Source organism: Mytilus edulis, chromosome 5, assembly GCF_963676685.1.
Source record: "Mytilus edulis chromosome 5, xbMytEdul2.2, whole genome shotgun sequence".
NCBI lineage: Eukaryota > Metazoa > Mollusca > Bivalvia > Mytilida > Mytilidae > Mytilus > Mytilus edulis.
In genome coordinates, this window is record NC_092348.1 from 69,752,425 (window position 1) to 69,776,026 (window position 23,602).

Here is a 23,602-nt window from a genome sequence, read left to right on the forward strand (position 1 = left end):
ATCGATGTATCTTTCATTTATTTGTTTCAAACTTTATCGACTTATATATATATATAAATGCGTGTATTCTTATTAAAGTCATATACTTATCACAATTTAAACAAATGAATGGTCAATACACGTAACATATAAGGAATTTAAATAAAAAAATAAAATATTGATGCACGGTTTAAAAAATTTAAAACTTGTGAATCTGTTAAAAATAAAATAGTTAGATGTTTAACATATTTTTAATTTGCCCAAATGCAGTAGATCTTTATCTCACATATTCGTTTCAAAACTTGCTGAGTGCTATGAAAACTTGTGACAAGTCAGTAATGTGTGGTCCATTGCAATGACTTACGAAACTTTAGGTATTCTTGTATATTTCCGTTTCTCTTTTTCTGTCTTACTATAGAGTACTCGTAAATTAAATATAGACACGGAAATTAAAGTTACTTAGTTAGTTAATAATAGTTTAAATCGATGTATCTTATATTTTCGGTCAACAACAAATATTCCCTAGCTGTATATTGATATATGAAATAGCTTGTAATAAAAGCAATGTTGTGTTAAATAATAAAATTAATGAAGATAATGTTGACATTTGTTGAATTTAATAAACAGTTAAGTCTTGCACAACTTTGTAAATGAAGGAACAGCTCAATAAACTTTTAAAACTGTGTTTCAAATTGTAATATCGGTCACTGACGCGAAACAGGCGTTCATTGTGGAAAAGCAGCACAATATGAAAATTGTGAATTGTGGTTCCGATTCTGTAAAGGGATTATTGTGCTGTCATGCACCGTGACGTACAAAACGTCTTGCTATAAATGAACATATATTCTGTTTATATGAGATAAATTTTAGTCTGCGATAACGATGGGTTGGTTGATTTAAGTTTTACGACCTTGACTCTAAGTCGACATTATCTTACGTCTAATGCATTTAAAAAAAAACCCGTATATTTACGTTTAGGACATTTAATATAAGTCTACCTACCAAATTAAAATCAACATAACATTATTAAAATAAACAAGAATGGAAAAGAAACAATTATGCATTGTTGCTCTGATATAATTTTTATTAACTATATTTGAGCGGTAATGTCTTAATAAAAACTGATTATCGTATACATAAAATATTTCATCTAGATGCTTTCGTTGAAGTTCGCGTTACATATCAAAATGAATTTCATTGGTTAAAATGTTTGCAAACTTTCAATCAAGGTGTTCTCATCGAGGTCCGCGTTCATGTTTCAATTCAATACACAATATTTCATCTACTAGGTGCTTTCGTTGAAGTTCGCGTTACATAGTAAAATGAATTTCATTGGTCGGAATATTTGCAAACTTTCAATCCAGGTGTTCTCATCGAGGTCCGCGTTCGTGTTTCAATTCAATACACAATATGAAGTCCAATATGGTAAAAAAAGAAGAATTTTAAACTCTACGATGTCCGAGTAAATAAATAGAATTTAGAAAATAAAACACTTTTACGATTCTTCCAACACAATAAAGAAACTATCCTTTTCGCCGATGAATAATTATTACTATAATATAAGAACTAGGATTTGTATACTATTCAATTTGGGAACAGTATACCTAACAATATATATGTTCCTGATTTGATTTATTCCTCGAGAAAATAAATTTGATTTATTCACTTAAATCAATAATTGATCAACTTGAACTTTGAAAAAGTTACATTAATATATCTTTTCGCATCCTTTAATTTAAGGACTAGTCCGCATATTTCGTCTGTTCTCGCTTCAAACCAAGCCATCATAAATACATCAGAGATTACTAAAATTAAAGCATTTATTTAAAAACAATCCCTATCTTACTTCAAAGTATGAGGTAAATCGATTAGTTTACGCTAGCCAAGCAACCAACAGACAAAATAAATCTTGTCTCCCGGATCGAGACTATATATAGACACGGAATAAAAAATATGGAAATAATAGCATGTTAGCTATAGATTGGTTACAAACACATTTATGCAAACATGAAGCAGCTGTTTTTTTACTGAACTGGTCAGTGGTAATACAAAACCAGGGTTTCAAAAAGATGAAGAAAAAGAAAAAGACATTTAAAATTTATAAAAAAGAAATCAGAAATAGTGTTTAACTGAAATTGAACAAAAAAGAAATTATAAAAAATATAATCTATAATATGTGAATATTTATTTAAGAAAGCTAACAATAAAATGAAAGAAAAATATGTGATGCTTAAGAACATTGACCTGGGCCGTAACAGCCTTATGTTGGAAATTTTAAAACAAAGTTGAAACAAAGGCTTGTCTTCATATCAAATTGTTTTCACGGCGAATGTCATGCAAGAATCAAACTCCCATTACTCCGGTGTCGCCCCTGCATGTTTTTGCGTGATCCATGCATGTTTCTGATTTACTTGTCTTTTGTTCATTTACTGTCCTACTGTGTGACTATAGTCTAAGTGTAAATTGTCATTTGAAATACTTGAAACTTGCTTATACTGGTTGGTTACACGTGAAACTTATGATAATGGTTCATGCATAAATCACCGAAATTTGGTAGACGTTAAATGCACGTTAATTTTAAAAATAACATTATTAAAATAATATCTTTTTTCTAAAATTTAATTAAAATCATGAAAAATACCTTCATATTTTTGCAAAGTTCACGTGAAAATAACATGAAAAATTTCACGTGTGATTCATTTGAATTACTGAGTTTTTTACTCCATCATTTAAGGCAATGGTGGTGTCGTTGCTTCATCCATGCAGAAATATAGTACTTTAAAATATGATTCAGTAAACAGTTTTATAATTGCTCGTTTTTTTATGGTTGTTTTACGTTCAGTGGCAAATAGTTCATGCATGTTCGGGACAATACAATACAAGCTCAGTAAGTCGGACAAACAGTGCAAATTGTATGCAAAATTTCCCGAAGTTCAACAGTGTCATTTGTCGAAAATTATTTACGAAACAAATCTTGAGATCATACATGCATTCTTTAAGTAAAACGAACTGCAAATGCGACATATAAAAGGTTCAGCTTGAAATTCCACATGTAGGAGATGTAAGCCGGAGTCTGCGTGCCTTTTATATTTTATCAAAACGTCTAATCCAGCAACCTGTCATGAACAAAAAATAAAGGAAACCAAGACGAAATGCGCACCTTTAATATGAGTACATTTTTGGTAACACCAGGTACATAATTTAAACCTGAAGCAAAAAGAGAGCACTCAGTCCTTAATAATAAGCCGTATAAACCCTATATGTATACACCAAAAGCGCGATTGACGGTAGAACGGACACGGGTGAAACAGTATGATGATACTGTTATGATATTGTAATTATTGTATTTATTTATGTTGGCCTAATTTGTGTTGTGTGTCCTGATAGTTGTTTACAGAATAATCTTAGAACTGTGCAGTTTAGAAATCACTGGAACAATTACAGAATGATTGGAACTTTCCAGAATGATCCTAATAAAAGATGCGTTATATAAACTTCTACATTTTACTAGAAACTTCCGTTGTAACTTTCCAGGATGTTCCATTATAGACTGTTCTAGAATCTTCCATGACAAATATATATATACAGACACTATAATTAAACTTGGACACTCTTGGATTTGGACTTAGACATCGATAGACATTAATATTCATAGCATTTGGATTGACATTTTTATTCTACAAACAACATCATACTGGATTGTGACCTTAGAAGTGAACGTAATATTCAGATTAAATTCCGAAAGATTTCCGGATACAGATAAAGATAAAAGATTGGACTCATATTTTGACAGTTAAGTTGACAGTAATATTTGTGTAATACTTCTTGTAAACTTTTGTATAATAAATATTGTTAAATTTTATAATTGATTTGTGTCTTTTGTTGGCTACAATTTAAAGGCGATTTCTGGCCGTAACAGAATTTGGGGGCTCGTCCGGGATATCTTTCAAATATTTTATTCAAAATTTGTTTAGTATTTGTATTATAACTAGCCAACAAAATTCTACAGGTTGAAAACGTTGACGCCTTTAAATTAAAACAGCTTGAATTAGAACATAAACTTAAATTAAAAGAACTGGAAATGAAGGAAAGATTGGAAATGGATAAAAAGGAAAAAGAAGATGAATTAAAATTAAAAGAACTTGAAATGAGGGAAAGGCTTGAGATGGAGAAACTAAAACTTGAAATGGTCAAAGAAGAAAGCAACACTAAAGTCCAGTCGAAATCAGAATACTTTGATGCAGCAAAAAATATACGTTTGGTTCCAAAATTTTGTGAAAAAACAGTGGATAAATATTTTCCACAGTTTGAGAAAATTGCTCATAATTTGAATTGGCCAAAACCATATTGGACTACAATGCTACAAAGTGTTTTTGAGGGTAAGGCCGCTGAAATATACTCCGCACTTCCATCAGAAAAAAGTTCCGATTATGACACGGTGAAACAAGAAGTTTTGAAAGCTTATGAGCTAGTACCAGAAGCATATAGACAGAAATTTAGATCTTATAAAAAGTTTGATTCGCAAACCTATGTGGAATTTGCTCGTAAAAAAGAAGATTTATTTGATAAATGGCTTACTTCAAAGAAAACAGATAACAATTTTGATAACCTAAGACAATTGATGTTATTATAAGAGTTCAAACAATGTGTTCATTTAGACTTAAAACACATTTAGACGACAAAACTGTTGGGACAATACATGATGCAGCTGTTATTTCAGATAATTACACCCTTTCACATAAAAGAAGTTTCAAGGGTCAAAATGTTAATACTTCAAGTGGAAATTACAAAAATCAAAGCACTGAGCATACTGATAGTAAGCCTGTTTCACAGAATAAGAGTCAGTCCAGTTATAATATGTCTAGTCCAAAATTTGATACTTTTGAGAAGAAGTCACTGACTTGTGCTTATTGTAAGAAGATTGGTCACCTGATGGCTGATTGTTTTAGACTCCAGAAGAAGAATGAACGAGATAATAAGCCGAAGACCAGTGCTTGTACGACACCTTATATTACCAGTACGTTGGAATGTCCTGCGAGTCAGGCTTTTAAGTCCAGTTTTTGTGATTACATGGAGGAATATAAACCCTTTATGTCTGATGGGTTTATTTCTATTGTTGATGATACCACTCTTCAGCCTATTAAGATTTTACGGGACACTGGAGCTTCTCAGTCTTTATTGTTAGAAGGTGTGTTGCCTTTGTCCGAGAAGACTTCTGTTGGTGCCTCCGTTTTGTTACAAGGTGTAGAGTTAGGTTGTATAGATGTTCCTCTCCATCGTATTTATCTGAAGTCAGATTTGATAACTGGACCAGTTATTGTAGGTGTTCGTCCTAATCTCCCTGTAGAGGGTGTTACATTATTGCTAGGAAATGATCTAGCTAGGAACAAAGTGGTTGCTGAACCAATTGTTACCAGTGAACCAGTGGTGGATGTTAAATCACCTGAAGATGATGCTGAATTCTATCCAGCTTGTGTTGTTACTAGGGCGATGGCTAGAAAACAACAAGATGAGAATTTGCAAGAAGACCAGTTTGATTACATGGACCTTTCTGACACTTTCCTAGCTAACATTGAAGGTCCTGGTAGCTCAGAAAAGGCCATAATAAGACCACCTAGTGTTAACAAGAATGTTATTATGCCATGGCCAAACGTAAACAGCCATTCATTAGACCGAAAGAATTTATTCAAAGAACAACATAAAGACCCTGAGGTTCTTCAGCTCAACCAGCGGGCTCAACCACAGGAGGAAGCAGACAAAGTGGCCGAATGCTATTACCATCAGGACGGCATTTTAATGAGGAAGTGGAGGCCTCTTGATGCTACCCCAGAGGAGGAATGGAGAGTGGTATACCAAGTGGTGGTGCCTAAAGTTTATAGGCAAGAAATTATTGGTCTTGCCCATGACACCCCCTTGGCTGGACACTTAGGTATAAGGAAGACTTGCCTTAAGATCTTGCAGCATTTCTACTGGCCCAGACTTCGAAATGATGTCGCAGAATACTGCAAATCATGCCATATATGCCAGGTTGTTGGTAAGCCTAACCAGAAAATACCACCAGCACCACTTCTGCCTATTCCAGCCTTTGACGAACCTTTCAGCAGAGTTTTAATTGACTGCGTTGGACCTTTACCAAAGACCAAAACTGGAAATGCGTATTTATTGACAATCATGTGTACATCCACTCGCTTTCCTGAGGCTATTCCGCTAAGAAATATCAAGACACCTACTATTGTCAAAGCACTTATAAAATTTTTCACATTAGTAGGACTTCCTAAGTCTATACAGTCCGACCAGGGATCAAATTTCATGTCAGGTTTATTTCAGCAAGTCGTGTACCAGTTAGGGATTGCTCAGTATAGATCAAGTGCGTACCATCCAGAATCTCAAGGTGCCTTAGAACGTTTTCATCAAACATTGAAGAACATAATTAGAACTTTTTGTCTTCAATTTGACAGAGACTGGGATGATGGAGTTCACTTTCTACTTTTTGCAGTCCGAGAGGCTGTTCAAGAATCCCTTGGATTTAGTCCCTTTGAGTTGGTATTTGGCCATACTGTAAGGGGACCGTTAAAATTGATTAAGGAAAAGTGGCTTACTGAACATACTGACTTGAATCTTTTAGACTATGTATCTAGATTTAAAGAAAAATTGTATACTGCTTGTCAAATTGCTCAGAAAAACTTAAAAAATGTACATAGCAAGATGAAAATTTGGTATGATAAAGATGCCAGGGATAGAGTTTTTGAGCCTGGTGATAAGGTACTTGTATTTTTGCCAGTCCCTGGACATCCTTTACAAGCTAAATATTGTGGTCCTTATACAATAGACAGTAAAATCAATGATTTGAATTATATTGTAAAAACTCCAGGTCGGCGTAAACAAAACAGAGTGTGTCATATTAATATGTTAAAACCATATTTTGAGCGTACTAATGAATGTGATAGTAAACCAGTTGCCACTTTAGGCATGGTTAAATTTGAGAACAATCATGACAAACCAGATGTAATTGAACCAATTTTTAGTTGTAAAACTATGGAAGAGACAGTTAGATTGAAAAATTCAGAAATTTTGTCAAATTTAGATTCAAAACTTGCACATCTGTCTTTTGATCGTAGAGAAGAAATAAAAACTTTGGTATTTTCTTTTAAAAATCTTTTTCCAGATGTGCCAAACAAAACCACTGCTGTTTGTCATGATGTTGATGTAGGAGATGCTTCTCCAATTAAGCAACATCCTTACCGGCTCAATCCACTCAAACTTGAAGTTATGAGAAAAGAAATTAAATATATGCTTGACAATGATATTATTGAACCGAGTAACAGTGGATGGAGCTCTCCTTGTCTCCTTGTGCCAAAACCAGATAAAACCTTTCGTTTCGTGACTGATTTCAGAAAAGTAAATTCAGTCTCTAAATCTGATTCCTATCCGATTCCAAGGATAGACGATTGTATTGACAACATTGGTCAAGCAAAATTTGTGAGCAAATTTGATTTGTTGAAAGGTCATTGGCAAGTTCCATTGACACAGAGAGCTCGTGAAATATCAGCTTTTGTTACACCAGATGGCTTATTTCAATATACTGTAATGCCATTTGGCATGAAAACTGCTCCAGCTACATTTCAAAGAATGATCAATAATGTTATAAAAGATTTAGACTGTTGTTATGCTTATATTGATGATCTTATTGTATGTAGTGATAGCTGGGAACAGCATTTAACACATTTGTATGATACTTTTGATAGATTGTCACATTCAAATTTGACTGTTAATCTTGGTAAAAGTGAATTTTGTCAGGCCACTGTTGATTATTTAGGGCATACAGTTGGCCAAGGTCAAGTGAAACCTATTATGGCTAAAGTAGAAGCCATTTCCAAATTTCCTCCTCCTACAAATAGAAAACAACTTATGAGATATTTAGGCATGATTGGATTTTACAGAAAATTTTGTTCAAATTTTGCTACTGTGGTTCAACCATTGACTCATCTTTTACGAAAAGATTCTAAATTTATCTGGACTGAAAATTGTCAAAACGCTTTTGAAAATAGCAAATCACTTTTAATTAATAGTCCAGTTCTGATTACTCCAGACTTTGAAAAACAATTTAAACTTGCCGTTGATGCAAGCGATGTAGGAATTGGAGCTGTTTTATATCAAGAGACAGATGATAATGTTGAGAAACCTATATCATATTTTTCCAAGAAATTAGATAAACATCAGAAAAATTATTCAACTATCGAAAAAGAGTGTTTTGCAATGTTGTCAGCACTTCAACATTTTGATGTATATTTGAATCCCACTGTATATCCTTTTCTTGTTTGTACTGATCATAATCCTCTCACCTTCATACATAAGATGAGAAACAAGAATCAGAGGTTGACTAGGTGGAGTTTATTGTTACAGGAATATGATGTAATTGTAAAACATATTAAGGGTAAAGATAATGTAATAGCAGATGCTTTATCTAGAGCTTATTAAAACACTTTGTATCTACTATGTAATTTTGTTCATATTATTCATGATAAGTTTTTGTTACACTAAAACTTCTTTTAAGGGGGGAGGTGTTATGATATTGTAATTATTGTATTTATTTATGTTGGCCTAATTTGTGTTGTGTGTCCTGATAGTTGTTTACAGAATAATCTTAGAACTGTGCAGTTTAGAAATCACTGGAACAATTACAGAATGATTGGAACTTTCCAGAATGATTCTAATAAAAGATGCGTTATATAAACTTCTACATTTTACTAGAAACTTCCGTTGTAACTTTCCAGGATGTTCCATTATAGACTGTTCTAGAATCTTCCATGACAAATATATATATACAGACACTATAATTAAACTTGGACACTCTTGGATTTGGACTTAGACATCGATAGACATTAATATTCATAGCATTTGGATTGACATTTTTATTCTACAAACAACATCATTCTGGCCGTAACAGAATTTGTGGGGGGCTCGTCCGGGACCCCAAATTCTGTTACGGCCAGAAATCGCCTTTAAATTGTAGCCAACAAAAGACACAAATCAATTATAAAATTTAACAATATTTATTATACAAAAGTTTACAAGAAGTATTACACAAATATTACTGTCAACTTAACTGTCAAAATATGAGTCCAATCTTTTATCTTTATCTGTATCCGGAAATCTTTCGGAATCCAATCTGAATATTACGTTCACTTCTAAGGTCACAATCCAGTATGATGTTGTTTGTAGAATAAAAATGTCAATCCAAATGCTATGAATATTAATGTCTATCGATGTCTAAGTCCAAATCCAAGAGTGTCCAAGTTTAATTATAGTGTCTGTATATATATATATTTGTCATGGAAGATTCTAGAACAGTCTATAATGGAACATCCTGGAAAGTTACAACGGAAGTTTCTAGTAAAATGTAGAAGTTTATATAACGCATCTTTTATTAGGATCATTCTGGAAAGTTCCAATCATTCTGTAATTGTTCCAGTGATTTCTAAACTGCACAGTTCTAAGATTATTCTGTAAACAACTATCAGGACACACAACACAAATTAGGCCAACATAAATAAATACAATAATTACAATATCATAACAATACGTGCTCTATTAGGATATTGGTGACAAAACATATTTTTGAATATGCAGTTCATATAATGGAATGGTAATTTTGAGATATAAAATGAAGTAGCAATGTAAGCAAGCTAACATTTCCGTCATTTTGTATTTGGTAGAAAGTTGATTAATTGGCAATTTTACCGCACCTCCTTATTTCATTATGGTTGGAATTTTCTCCAGAAGAACAAAAGTTTTAGGACTTAAACAAATATGTACTAGGAGACTGAAATGTTACTGTGATAATTAAACTTTCCTATTTAGGGAACCGTCGTTTAGTAAACTGACTACAAATTAGAAATAAAAAGATACTCGTCCAATTAGCATTAGTCACAATTAATTTGCTTGGTGTATTTGGTTTTGATGTAGTTAAATGTCCAACTGTAGCTATCTTATAAATTGCATATCCCATATCTCTATTAATCGTTCTAACAGCAAACTGGTGTACAAATAATATGTTACATATATATTTTTTTATTTTATTTGTACTTGTACTTTTTATAAATAAAGTCTCATGTTACCCCACTTCTATAATTATCAAGCGGTTACGTATATATTTCTTTTTGCCTAAATGTTCGTAAATTTTGTCGATTTCTTTGAAAAAATTATAGGCAATGATTTAAATTTTAACAACTAAAGTTTCAAGTAACGGGTGTAAATTGTAGGATTGATTGTTGGTTGCTTAAAGTCCAGTGGCAAATATTTCATGCATGTTCAGGACGAGAACAAGTTAACACTAACTTGAATACAATACTAGGTAGGTTTTGTAATAGAGCCGATCCGGGACAATGTTTCAGAAAAATTTGGACTGACACTGGACAATGAGGGTATATTATGAGCAATTTGCCCCTCATGGCCTAACAAGGCAACTATGTTAATTCTCTTTTAGTCGTTTTGTCTCCGAACTTATACATGTACATCCTTTCCAACTCAAATCACACACAAAAAAACTACACTACCAGCGAGTACCCATGCAAGCGGAAATTAACACGAATAGAAAATCTAAATGATTTCAAGATCTAGCTATTTCAGTCTCTTTCTGCTATTTGAATACTAATAAGTCAGTCGTTTGCTTGTAAATTTCGAGAATTTTTTTTATAATGAAACCAGTCTTACTTAGTGACTTAAGCCAGTCCCAACTATTAGCTTGAGTTTATAGACGCAAGTGGATACTTGGGACTGGCTTTAATCAGACTCTAACGGGACCTGATTTTTTTATTTTGTTTTTTTCCGAATCAAGTTTCTATGTATTTCTCAGCCTACGGTAACCTTCTCAGGCCTGATTCCGATGTAACTGTATGTCCTGTGTAAACTTGGTCTAGCTAGCACTTTATTTTTAAAATGTTTCCGAAACTATAACGGTTTTATGAGACTGTTTACATTTGGAACACAAAGAATGTTATTCGGCAAAATAACCAAGTTAAACCACTTTTTTTTTACATTGAATTTCCATACTAACAAACTATTTTCTGTTTGAGTTTTAAAGTCTGCTTGTATTGTACTTTTTCGACTTATTCTATCCGTATTCTCATCCAAATCAATTTCCTTTTTTCCATTTTGTCCGAGCGGTGATTTTGACGACCATTTTAACACGAATTAATAGTTGTACGAATTCCCGTTTTTTTACACATCATCCTAAGTTTCTAAAGATACATGTAAGATTTTTATTTTCAAAACAAAATTTCATGAGGATACAGCGTGCATCATGAAAAGTATTTATTGCAAAATAAACTAAAAATGAAATAAAGTGATAAAACTCAGTCTATTTTTCATAAGAACATAGAGATAAATCGTGCAGATGCTTAAATATTAAAAAAAGGAGAATATAAATTAAAAGTATATAGTAATTCATTTTTAAAGGTTAAAAATGAGCAGAAGAATTGCTGGAACACGATAAAGCAACCAATGTCAAAACGTTTACCGTTTCGTATTGCATACACACTTTCGACACTCTGCATCTAGAAAAAGTTACCATAAAAATGTCAAATAGTTTCCAAAACTATTTTTTTTTATTATTTAATCACTTTGTGATTGCAGAACCGGCTGCATTGACTTGTTTGTGTGAACGTTATTCGATAACGTCAGGAACGATAACTCGTGGCGTAACGTCATAAGTCGTGTCAACCTACTGTCAAGACAAACGCTTTTATAGAAAATAAAGGAATATGGAGTAAACATACACGGGACAGTAATCGCACACGAAGTCAATGCTTAACAAAAATACAAATTATCAATGGTCAGCGTTTTTATTCCTGTTCATCTTTTATAGTCGCTAAAGGGTCTTCAACAATAAAAGATTCACTTGTGTACCAGAACAACAAAAAGACACTAGCAAGAAAAGATCTGAGAGTACTTAAGTTACTGACAGCTAGTTCACACTCTTACGCTTGAAGTCTTCCTGTCCATCATCCGCAATCGTTATTTTTGAAGACCATAAATGAATGAATAATTCGATTTTCTGTCTCAGGACCTGCGCATATATGAAATACTTACCACTGAACATTGAACCAAGTAAAATCCAGAGTTTTGCATTTACAAGGACGCGTACGGATGAGGATTAAATATAATCTTTATGATATATTCACTTGTACTTTACCCTTAGGCTGTCTTCGTGTACTGTAATTTATGGTTTAAAGGAATACGAATAAATTATTTCTCATAAAACTTCAATTACTAGTTATCAAGAACATACATAAACATAACTATAAGGTAAAATTATTACATGCACGTGCAAACGATACAATTAAATTAACATGGAGAGCTGACTTTCACATTTATATTTTTTACATAGCTTTTCTTATATTACAATATTTGAAGAGTTAAAATGTTGATCAACTTTAAAGATATATTAGGGTTTGACTAACAGTAGTTCCGTAAACATTTCCTTCTTTCTATAGTTTAAATGTTCTACAATTCACAATGGAATGGAACTCGTCATCAATGTTGTTTGTGTCACAGAGGCGACATATTCTGTCTTCTCTGTAAATCCTACCACCTTCTAGACTCACTGAGCGGCAAGTGGCGACTACCACATATGCGTATTTGCGTAATATATGAATTTAGTAAGGTAAAAATGAAAAGCAGTTTTCAAATTGTTAATTGTTTTTGAAAATACGATAACATGAATTTTTTATGCGATTCTGCAATAAAAACAAAGCATTCTTGTTGAAACTGGTCTTTGGTTTTTTTGTTTAATACATTTTGATACCCATTTATCACAAACATTTAATTCGAAATAGTTATAATTTGCATTTTTTTTTAAGGAGTAGGTCCAGTAAGGGCCGATTTTGGCCTCAATTTTCAAGTTCATCTGACGAAATATTTTAGACACTTTTAAAACACTTAAGTGTCTATTTCAATTGATTCAATTAGTATTTGTGAAAGATTTTAACTGATTTAGTCATTAAAAACGCTCCGATTCAAGCTTGAATATGAAAAATCTATCAAATTTGCCAAAAATCGTCACTTTTCAGATGGTTTTTGTCAAAAATGAAAGTGGCCGCATCCGTGTTCATCCTCAACCTTTATATATATTATGTATTATCATCAAATACAACTTACGTTTCAATATCATGAATGAACACGAATGCGGCCACTTTCATTTTAGACAGAAACCATCTAAAATTTATCTAAAATGCTAAAATTGTGAAGATTTCAGTAATTTAGCATGACTTAATGATGCTAGTACCCGATATATGTGCATTGTATTGTCAAAAACAGCCCATATTTATGTAGCAGAATCATTCTACTTTCCAATAAATAGCTTAACGATTACATTATCACAACTTTCTTAAACTGCTATATTTTGGGGCAAAAAAGGGGTCTTACTGAACCTACTCCTTTGTATTTTATCCTCACCAGGTAGGTGAAATTATGTATAAAATTAAATTTAACGAAATTGCGAAAATGCATTACGAGCATATTCTATAATTTTAAGTTTGAATCAAGAGTCTTAAACTTTTTCAAATATTGAATACGCAACAAAATCTCTGTAAACAAATGGAAGTTTTTAACGACCTTGACTGGCTATACAGCCCTTGCACGGTCGGCTAAAATCTCTGTAATCTTACCCATGCATTATTTATGCTTATGTCAAAGGCGTTTGATTGGGTATTAGTTAAAGGTAGGCGTGGTTTTCGGTAACTTTCCTCCAATCAACTGACCTATTCGACAAACATGTGTGCGCTGATGCGTGTAAACTGGCTATTGTAACGGCACATGTCATACATCAGAATCTATCGTGCGTGACCAATGTTTATTGTAAAATTTCTTGTCATGTGATCAAATTATCAGACATACAAGTTCTAAAGGTTACAACTTAGATTTGCTTTTTGAAAGATTATTTTCGGCAGTGCCCCTGATATACGATGTAAATTGTTATAAGAAAAACAAGACTTTAAATGAAGGATGCATATTAACAAAGAATATAATCTGGGACTATGCCAGATATAATAAATGTATTTTATGGCTCGGATATTAACTATTATAACATATTATGGAAAAAATTAAGTGTCCGATAACTTGAATTACCTGATAATGTTATCTCGATCACTTTCGACAAAATATTATTGCATGAATGGTAAATCGCTGATTTTTATTTCTAGAAATGATTTGTGACTGTTATAAGTAGAGACAACTATATGCATTCTGGTTTACGTTTACAATGAACACACTATACAATTTTCTGAAATATCAATCATTTTTGGACAGACTTGCTTGTTCCTTGTATTTGTAAAAAAATATAAGACGTTTCATAATATTTGAATACTTCAAAAATGCTTCAAAATACTATAGGCCTGTATAGTTTTTTTTAGGGTAAATGACACCCCCCCCATAAAAAAAACCAGTAAAATATTTGTATATTTAATTTGAATAATTGTTTTAAAACGTAATAGAAATTAAGGTCAGCCAAACCCAAACCCAAATTCAGCAATAAGGAGTATCATTCACCGGGTTTAACTTCTTTTAGCGGTTTTGAAATCAGACTTGTTTTGTTCAATAAATAATAGTAAAATTTACTTTCCATATACATGTTTGACTTCCTAAATAACACTAGGAAATAAAATTTGTCACAATTTTGCTTTTGTCGTCTGCTCAAAGTTAGTTTAATTTGGTATTGCAATATGCACATGATATACTTGTCACTGAACGTTGAACAAACAGTAACTATCCACCAATCCATCAGTGATTGCGATACCTCTGTTACATACTCGTCTTTTTGTTACATGTTTGGTACTATTCTTTGAACAAAGTTCGTGTTGTAAGCCAAATTTGTCCTACATTTTAATTGTTCTTGTCAAGTAATACATTCCTTGAACTGGTTTAAATGTTAAACTAAATCCTATGAAATCAATTTGGTGCATTGGTTCTTTGAAACACAATTTTGTTAATTTGAGCGTGTCAACACCTAGTCTAGTAGTGATCTCGGTTAGTATAATCATACAACAAAAGTTTACATTGGTATTATAGTAAGTTATTGTTTCATTTTACATGTTTACCATTGGTGACATCAAATAAAATGTGTTGCAGGTTGAACTAAGCAATACGAAATTTAAATGTCATATCCATAAATATGCAAACTAAAGGATCTAAACTTTAAATTATGTATGTTTAAACTATAATGAATGCGGAGCGGGGGTATTGTACGAAGTCATCCAGACTAGCCGATTTATAAATCCTAGCCTCCGTATGATACTTTGATGTCAAATGGACTACAGTTAAAAAGTTACATTTACTACCAATCCATGCAAAATAGTAAGATGTATGTTCCTGAGCGTATTATGCACAAAGAAAAAGGTTGTGGTGTACTTTTGAACTAAGTATGGTAGTATGGTTGCCATACGCCTTCATGTTACAGAAACGACCAATATACACTACAACAGAATTACGATTTCAGTTGTTATAGTTCACACACAAATTAATTGGGCTAGTTTGAAATCTCCTGCATGGTTTATTCCATTGGCAATCATATATTCAAGAAAAGTTGTAAATCTTGAATATTCTGTAACATCTGTATGAAGCTTGATTGAGACGTAGATTCACACAGATACCGATCATTGTTATCTTTTCTTCATTTACACAAATGAATGTCGGGGATTCGGAATATGGCAGTTATACATGTATTCTCAGTTTATATTTAGTTTGAAGCATTATCGAACTAATACGACTTTCATCTTTAAAATTTACTTTGCACTAAATATCTAGTAAATGACTTTACATAGGAATAACTTGTGGTGTATTCATGTATACTAGTATGTAATAATAATAAAAAGAAACCAACAGCACTATTTGACGAGGACGAAATTAAGGATTGAGTTTTAACGTCCAGTGACATATATTACAATGATGTCGAAACAGAACTTGAAATTGACAATAGGTATTCATAGAACCGTCGCTTTTCCAAAGAATTCACGCTCAGTTGCGATTTCACGTGCTATTTCACAACCTCGGGTTCGCATTATAGTTATATTTGTACAAAATAACTAACAATAACAAAATTGTGATGATTTCTTTAACTGTTCTTGAACGTTCTAGTTTTAATATAAATCTGTGATTTTTCTATTTTCGTACTTTCGTCGAAGCAAAGCAAGTTCGATCTAGACCTGGACATTTATGCATTAAACAATATTCAATCGTTGTACAAATTTTATTGTAGAACATGTAGGAAAATCCGTCTTTTTGGATACAAAAAATCTACTTTGTTAACTTGGATAGAAAACTAACAATATAGTTTATCCTATTGAAACATGAACGCGGACTCCATTGAAAACACCTTGGATTGAAAGATTGCAAATCTACTGACCAATGAAATGCTTAAGATTTAGAACGCGGACCTCAGCGAGAACACCTAGATCGATAACACACTGTAATCTTTAGACCGTCGAACAGATAGCGATAATTCCAGACTTCTTCTTCTTCTTCTTCTTTTTCTTTTAGTTCAAATAAGGTCACAATATAGAAGAATACATGCTGCCAAGGAATTGTAAATAAGGAATTGTATATTTACAATCCCTTGATGCTGATGTACATGCCTGATTGACAAAGATTTAATAAAATTGAATTATTCATAAAAATATGTATTACAATTTAAGTGTTTCTATATTGTGATTAAAAATATGCATTTTATGTACTTGTTTTGGTTTGGATTTGTTTATTCAAAGCTCGCGAGAAAGCTGATCTCTTAAGCCGGTAACAGTAGTGGTAGATATTCACAGATTTTTTTTTACATAAAAACACACTATTACATATACATGTGACAATAATTTTTTAAACCAGTTTAGACTTAGTGTGTATATGTCTCCGCTGATAATAATTCTATGTTAGATAAACATAATCATTTGGAATTAAAAGTTGTATAGTTATCAATAAGTACATTTTCAAAATCATTTATTTATTTAGACTTGATGAAGATCTACATGATTTAACGAATAAATGTAAGAAGATGTGGTGTACTTGCCAATGAATTAGATCACCGTACATCCTTCAACAACGAGCGAAAACCTAACCGCTTAAACATTTATAAAATTTCCCAAAATTACAAATATGAATTAAAACAATTCAAACAAGAAAACTATCGGCCTGATTAATGTACAACACTTATAGAAAAATACAAACAACAACGACAACCACTGGTCACAGAAAAGAGGGGTTTCAAACCATATGTCCCAATTGAAAAATAATTTCGTCAAACAAATGGGAGGTCTTATCTACGGAACAAAACCCGCATCCGCCACTGTACAGTCTCCTGGCTAGTATACCTGTAGGATAGTCAAAGATTTTGGCGTTAAACAAATATTTTCTTTATTTATGTTTTTATTTCATTCAGTTCTTCAATTTATCGATTGATTAATAAAAATATTGAATCAATTATTTTAGTTAATCTACTAGTAATTAAATGTCAGTACGATCTTTTTGATAAGATTGTAAGGCCTATATTGCTATATGGCTGTGAAATTTGGAGATTTAGTTTTATTGATGCAATAGAAAGTGCATTTCAAGTTTTGTAAACTTTTCTTAAACTTGAAAAAAATCAACCCCAAACTTTATGGTTTATGGAGAGCTAGGCTCTTATCCTATGTCAGTATATGTGGAACACCGTATGGTATCTTTTTGGTCTAACATTGTAAACAGTTCCGATAGTAAATTATATAGATATATTTATAAACTCAACGTAGATGGTGGATTTACTTTCGATTGGTTGATTTGTATAAAAAAAATTATGAATAAATATGTATTTTAAAATATTTGGTAACTATAGTTTAATCCAAAAGGGTTAAAGTTGAGCATTAAACAGAGACTTTTTTTACCAATTTCAGCAGACTTGGAAATCAGAAATGGAATATTCTCCAAAAGTATTATGTTAAAAACTGTTTAAAGAAATCTTTGAATTTGCAGAATATTTAGATTTATTACGCTATAAAGATAAGATAACGTTGTATATGTTTAGAACTGGAAATCATCGGTTACCTACAGCAACCGGTAGATGGCGTAGAATTATGAGACAGAAAAGGTACTGTGAACTTTGTAACTCTCAAGAGATAGGTTGATGTATTCTAAACTGCACAACTCTAACAGAAAGTAGAAGACCTTTTCTTAAACCTAACTATGTAAGCCGAGTAAATGTTTCGAAATTGGGCACTTTATTTATTTCAAAACATATTGTGTTTTGAAACATTTGTGTAAATTAATTTGAATTATATATACATAAAAGTATGTTCTCCAGGCTGATCACCAATCTCTCATTCTTGTTGCTCGCTTTGTTCAAACTGGTCATACGTAAAAATCTGTATGTTAATATTATATGTAAAAATATCTTTCTTTTTACCGTTCACTTGGTTTTATAAGAAATAAAGAATCTAAATTAAATAATACAATTAATTTTATTTAGTTTTTCGGATTTAATTACCTTAAATTAAAGGATGCGAAAAGATATATTAACGTAACTTTTGCAAAGTTCAAGTTGATCAATTATTGATTTAAGTGAATAAATCAAATTTATTTTCTCGAGGAATAAATCAAATCAGGAACATATATATTGTTAGGTATACTGTTCCCAGATTGAATAGTATACAAATCCTAGTTCTTACATGTATATTATAGTAATAATTATTTATCGGCGAAAAGGATAGTATAATTGTTGTGTTGGAAGTTTATTGTGTTGGAAGAATCGTAAAAGTGTTTTATTTTCTAAATTCTATTTATTTACTCGGACATCGTAGAGTTTAAAATTCTTTTTTTTACCATATTGGACTTCATATTGTGTATTGAATTGAAACACGAACGCGGACCTCGATGAGAACACCTGGATTGAAAGTTTGCAAATATTCCGACCAATGAAATTCATTTTACTATGTAACGCGAACTTCAACGAAAGCACCTAGTAGATGAAATATTGTGTATTGAATTGAAACATGAACGCGGACCTCGATGAGAACACCTTGATTGAAAGTTTGCAAACATTTTAACCAATGAAATTCATTTTGATATGTAACGCGAACTTCAACGAAAGCATCTAGATGAAATATTTTATGTATACGATAATCAGTTTTTATTAAGACATTACCGCTCAAATATAGTTAATAAAAATTATATCAGAGCAACAATGCATAATTGTTTCTTTTCCATTCTTGTTTATTTTAATAATGTTATGTTGATTTTAATTTGGTAGGTAGACTTATATTAAATGTCCTAAACGTAAATATACGTTTTTTTTTTAAATGCATTAGACGTAAGATAATGTCGACTTAGAGTCAAGGTCGTAAAACTTAAATCAACCAACCCATCGTTATCGCAGACTAAAATTTATCTCATATAAACAGAATATATGTTCATTTATAGCAAGACGTTTTGTACGTCACGGTGCATGACAGCACAATAATCCCTTTACAGAATCGGAACCACAATTCACAATTTTCGTATTGTGCTGCTTTTCCACAATGAACGCCTGTTTCGCGTCAGTGACCGATATTACAATTTGAAACACAGTTTTAAAAGTTTATTGAGCTGTTCCTTCATTTACAAAGTTGTGCAAGACTTAACTGTTTATTAAATTCAACAAATGTCAACATTATCTTCATTAATTTTATTATTTAACACAACATTGCTTTTATTACAAGCTATTTCATATATCAATATACAGCTAGGGAATATTTGTTGTTGACCGAAAATATAAGATACATCGATTTAAACTATTATTAACTAACTAAGTAACTTTAATTTCCGTGTCTATATTTAATTTACGAGTACACTATAGTAAGACAGAAAAAGAGAAACGGAAATATACAAGAATACCTAAAGTTCCGTAAGTCATTGCAATGGACCATACATTACTGACTTGTCACAAGTTTTCATAGCACTCAGCAAGTTTTGAAACGAATATGTGAGATAAAGATCTACTGCATTTGGGCAAATTAAAAATATGTTAAACATCTAACTATTTTATTTTTAACAGATTCACAAGTTTTAAATTTTTTAAACCGTGCATCAATATTTTATTTTTTTATTTAAATTCCTTATATGTTACGTGTATTGATCATTCATTTGTTTAAATTGTGATAAGTATATGACTTTAATAAGAATACACGCATTTATATATATATAAGTCGATAAAGTTTGAAACAAATAAACGAAAGATACATCGATGTTGTTTTGCTTGAGTGATTTACCTGTTAAAAGCTCGGGTCTCAACACGGTTTAAAACGAATTAATACCAGTTTGAAATAGTTTAACGGGGGCGTGGCCTATTTGTTTGACGTAACTTACCGCCAACTTGAATTAAATTGAACGACTGCAAGCGAATCTATTTGACTGGCATTAAAATGATTTGATATGCATTGAAATCAATTAAAAATGATTTTTAATTTTTGTCAATCTTAATCAAATGACGGTTAATTTCATTTAAACAGCGTTAATGCGTTTTTGTCCGATCAAGTTAAATTCGGGTTACTAGTGTTCCCCAATTCCTTTCTCAATTTTATATTTGTAAATATCATTCAATATTGTTTTGCAAATATTTGTGCAATTATAGTAGTTTGTTCTAATTTATATAGTCAGGAGAGTAACTTAAACAAGTGATTTTTTTTTAATTACCTATGAAGGTAATTATTCAATACGCATTGCTTCAAATGGTATGGGTGTCTTTCGCCATCTTGGATTGTAAAAAAACAGACAATCTAAGGTCCAGGTTTCAATCAAATTAGCAACATTTGATGCAGGAACGCAGATAAATAATGTTAATTTGCATTTAGATGAACACATTTATAAAATTAAAATATTAATATTTTTACAAGTGTTGATTAATTCTGCTTGATTTTTTTTTTGAATTAGCATTTTAAGGGGAGGTAAATCTAAAATAGTGCATTTTTCTGCATAGAATTTTGCTATTTTGTATATTAGCCTGGAAAAACGCACGGTGACCCTATTTTTTTTTTTATATTCTCAAACCATTTTTCAAAAAGCTAGCTTTTAATGACATAATGGTGTTTTTTGCTGTATAATTTATACAAAAATGTGTCATTTTGTCACGACCTGTAGCTTGCGAAAATGTGCGGTGAACATATATCATTAAATATTACGCAAAGTATGAACAAAGTATTTCATTTTTAATTTAGACTCCCATACCACCTCAAGCTTAGTAGTTAAAGTTATGTAATGAAAATCTATAATTGTTTTGGGTCTATATAAACTATAAAAGCTATATGAACTAGTTTTTTTCCTTAGGTTTTCTCAAATTCATTACATGTAATCAATCAACCTTAGTAACAAAAGAAGTCTAGATGTTTTGGAAACCCAAATTCAAATGTTTCCTACATTTCCAATGTTGTTGAACCATTTGGTCAGGTGCAAAACTAATGCTAGTATTGATTGAATGTTGAAGCTTCAAATAAGGGCAGAACGAATTATCTTAAATGAACAGTATAAGATGACATTTTTAAACAAGCTTGTAAGAGAGCTACGATTGATGCCCATTCCAGATTATATTGTACAATGAAAAGCGATTAAAGTTTTTAAAGTACTTCACCAAATGACTCCGAAACAACTCAATATGTTTAGATATGTTGATCAGGTTACTTCTAAAATAATCAGACAAAGTATTTGTAATAAGCTTTTTGTTCCAAAAATCTAAAACTGAATACAAGGAACGCTCTTTGTTGATATCTGAAAGCATTTTGTGAAATAAATTGTCTACAAGCATAAAACAAATCAATTAAAAAAAACATAGATTGAAGCATACATGTAAGAATTAAATATTTGTATATTAGTATTTTCATCATTGAATGTTATACTTTAACCAGGTTTAATCTACCAGTTTCTACATAGGAAAAAAAAACAGGAATATTTTTGTGCACCTCTAGTTTCTGATTTTCCTTGTAAACTAAGAATCATATATTCAACTTGAATATGTTAGAAGTATTATTTTGGTAATATTTCTCCAAAACACATTTCACAGATCTTTACAATAGTCAGATTTCCTCTCCGAATCAAACTGTATAATGTTTTCTTTGAAAATAATCTGCAAATTTTGTTAAAAAGATGTTTGTTTTCGAAAATATACTTTTCAATAACAAATTGACATTAATTCATTAATTTACTTTACTTTGATTTATTACTGATATAATATTGATGCAATATTGATTTACACTGCTGTAATAATTTGTATATATACAATGTAAGATATGTCTGTCATTCGAATGTCGATATATGTTTTTTTCATTTATTTATCAGTTATATTACATTTACCTTGAAATCTTCAAAATTGTTGAACCTCTTGAAATTTGTTCAAGATTAAAATAAATATTGACAACATTTGAGATCCATGAAGGTTTACCTAAGCATAATATTGAATATACAAATTATATGATTATACAACTTTTCTTTATATTGTTCATTCTGTAATTTCGCGTACATCTTAGAGCATAACAAGTTTTTTAAATAAAGCTTTAGATAATCCTGAAGCTTTTACTGCATTTTGTTTAGAATATGCCTTCGTCAATTAAGAAAAAAACAACAATTTCTAGTAATTAAAATACAATTGAGATTGACAATGGGGAATGTTTCAAAGAGACAACTATAAACCAATGTTCAAATGATGTGGATGTAAGCAATTGTAGGCATCTGTTTGCCCTATAAAAATGAGATAAATACACACCGTATATTGTTGTTTTTTTAAAGGTCCTGACATGAAAGAAAAAATATGATACAATTTAGTTGAGAAAAACTAACCACCTAATTGATAACAAATCAATTTACGAAAGTCAATTAGGACAGAAATGAACCATCGATACCCGCTAAACTGCAGGCAGTGTCCAAAAACTATAAAATGCCTCTTAGTTGCATCCGCCTCTTTATAATCCGAAATGCAAGGAATGGATGGCACATTTCAATGATCTTGTTCGCGAGTTCGTGTATTTGCTCCATCCGTTCGCCCGAATTTACCTTTGATATTGCCTTGATGTTTGATAGTGTGTATGGAAATTTTTAATACGTATAATAGTTCGGTTTGTCTTTACCTTCGATTTAGGGTTCATATAAAAATATTTTAAGATATGAAGAATTTTACAAAATTAATGTGACCGAACTGTAGTTAAATATTGATTTTGAAAAGTAATTAGAAATTGTCATTGTGGGAAAGACTCAGTTGATTTATGAAGCTGGACCAAACTTTTTTTAATGATATTTAAATGATGTACAACAATAACTGAACACCTGATAAACATGTACTTAAGTTATAGTATCAAAATGAAATAATTTAAGGCTACACACTGTATGAAGTATTTCAATGTTTAATTCATTAAGAAAAAACCATGCTTCTAACAAATGAACAGCATACATTAATAATTACACACAAAATTTTTAAAAAAGAATCTTGTAAAACTCAACTTGGGTGATCGCATTTAAAGAAAGAAACAAGGACTTAAACATCGACATATAGAAAGAAAAAACTGTATTCCCGTACAAGATCAAAATAATTACTGGCAAACAATATGTTACTAGAATGGACGGGAAAACTCGTCTTTGTATTGATTTA

At 31.4% G+C, this 23,602-nt stretch overlaps 1 protein-coding gene across 1 annotated transcript in view; it reads left to right on the plus strand.

Annotated features, from left to right (window-relative positions):
- Positions 1-23,602, plus strand: part of LOC139525219 (nephrin-like) — a 304,410-nt gene that overhangs the window by 130,189 nt on the left and 150,619 nt on the right. The gene's annotated exons all lie outside the window — the stretch shown is intronic.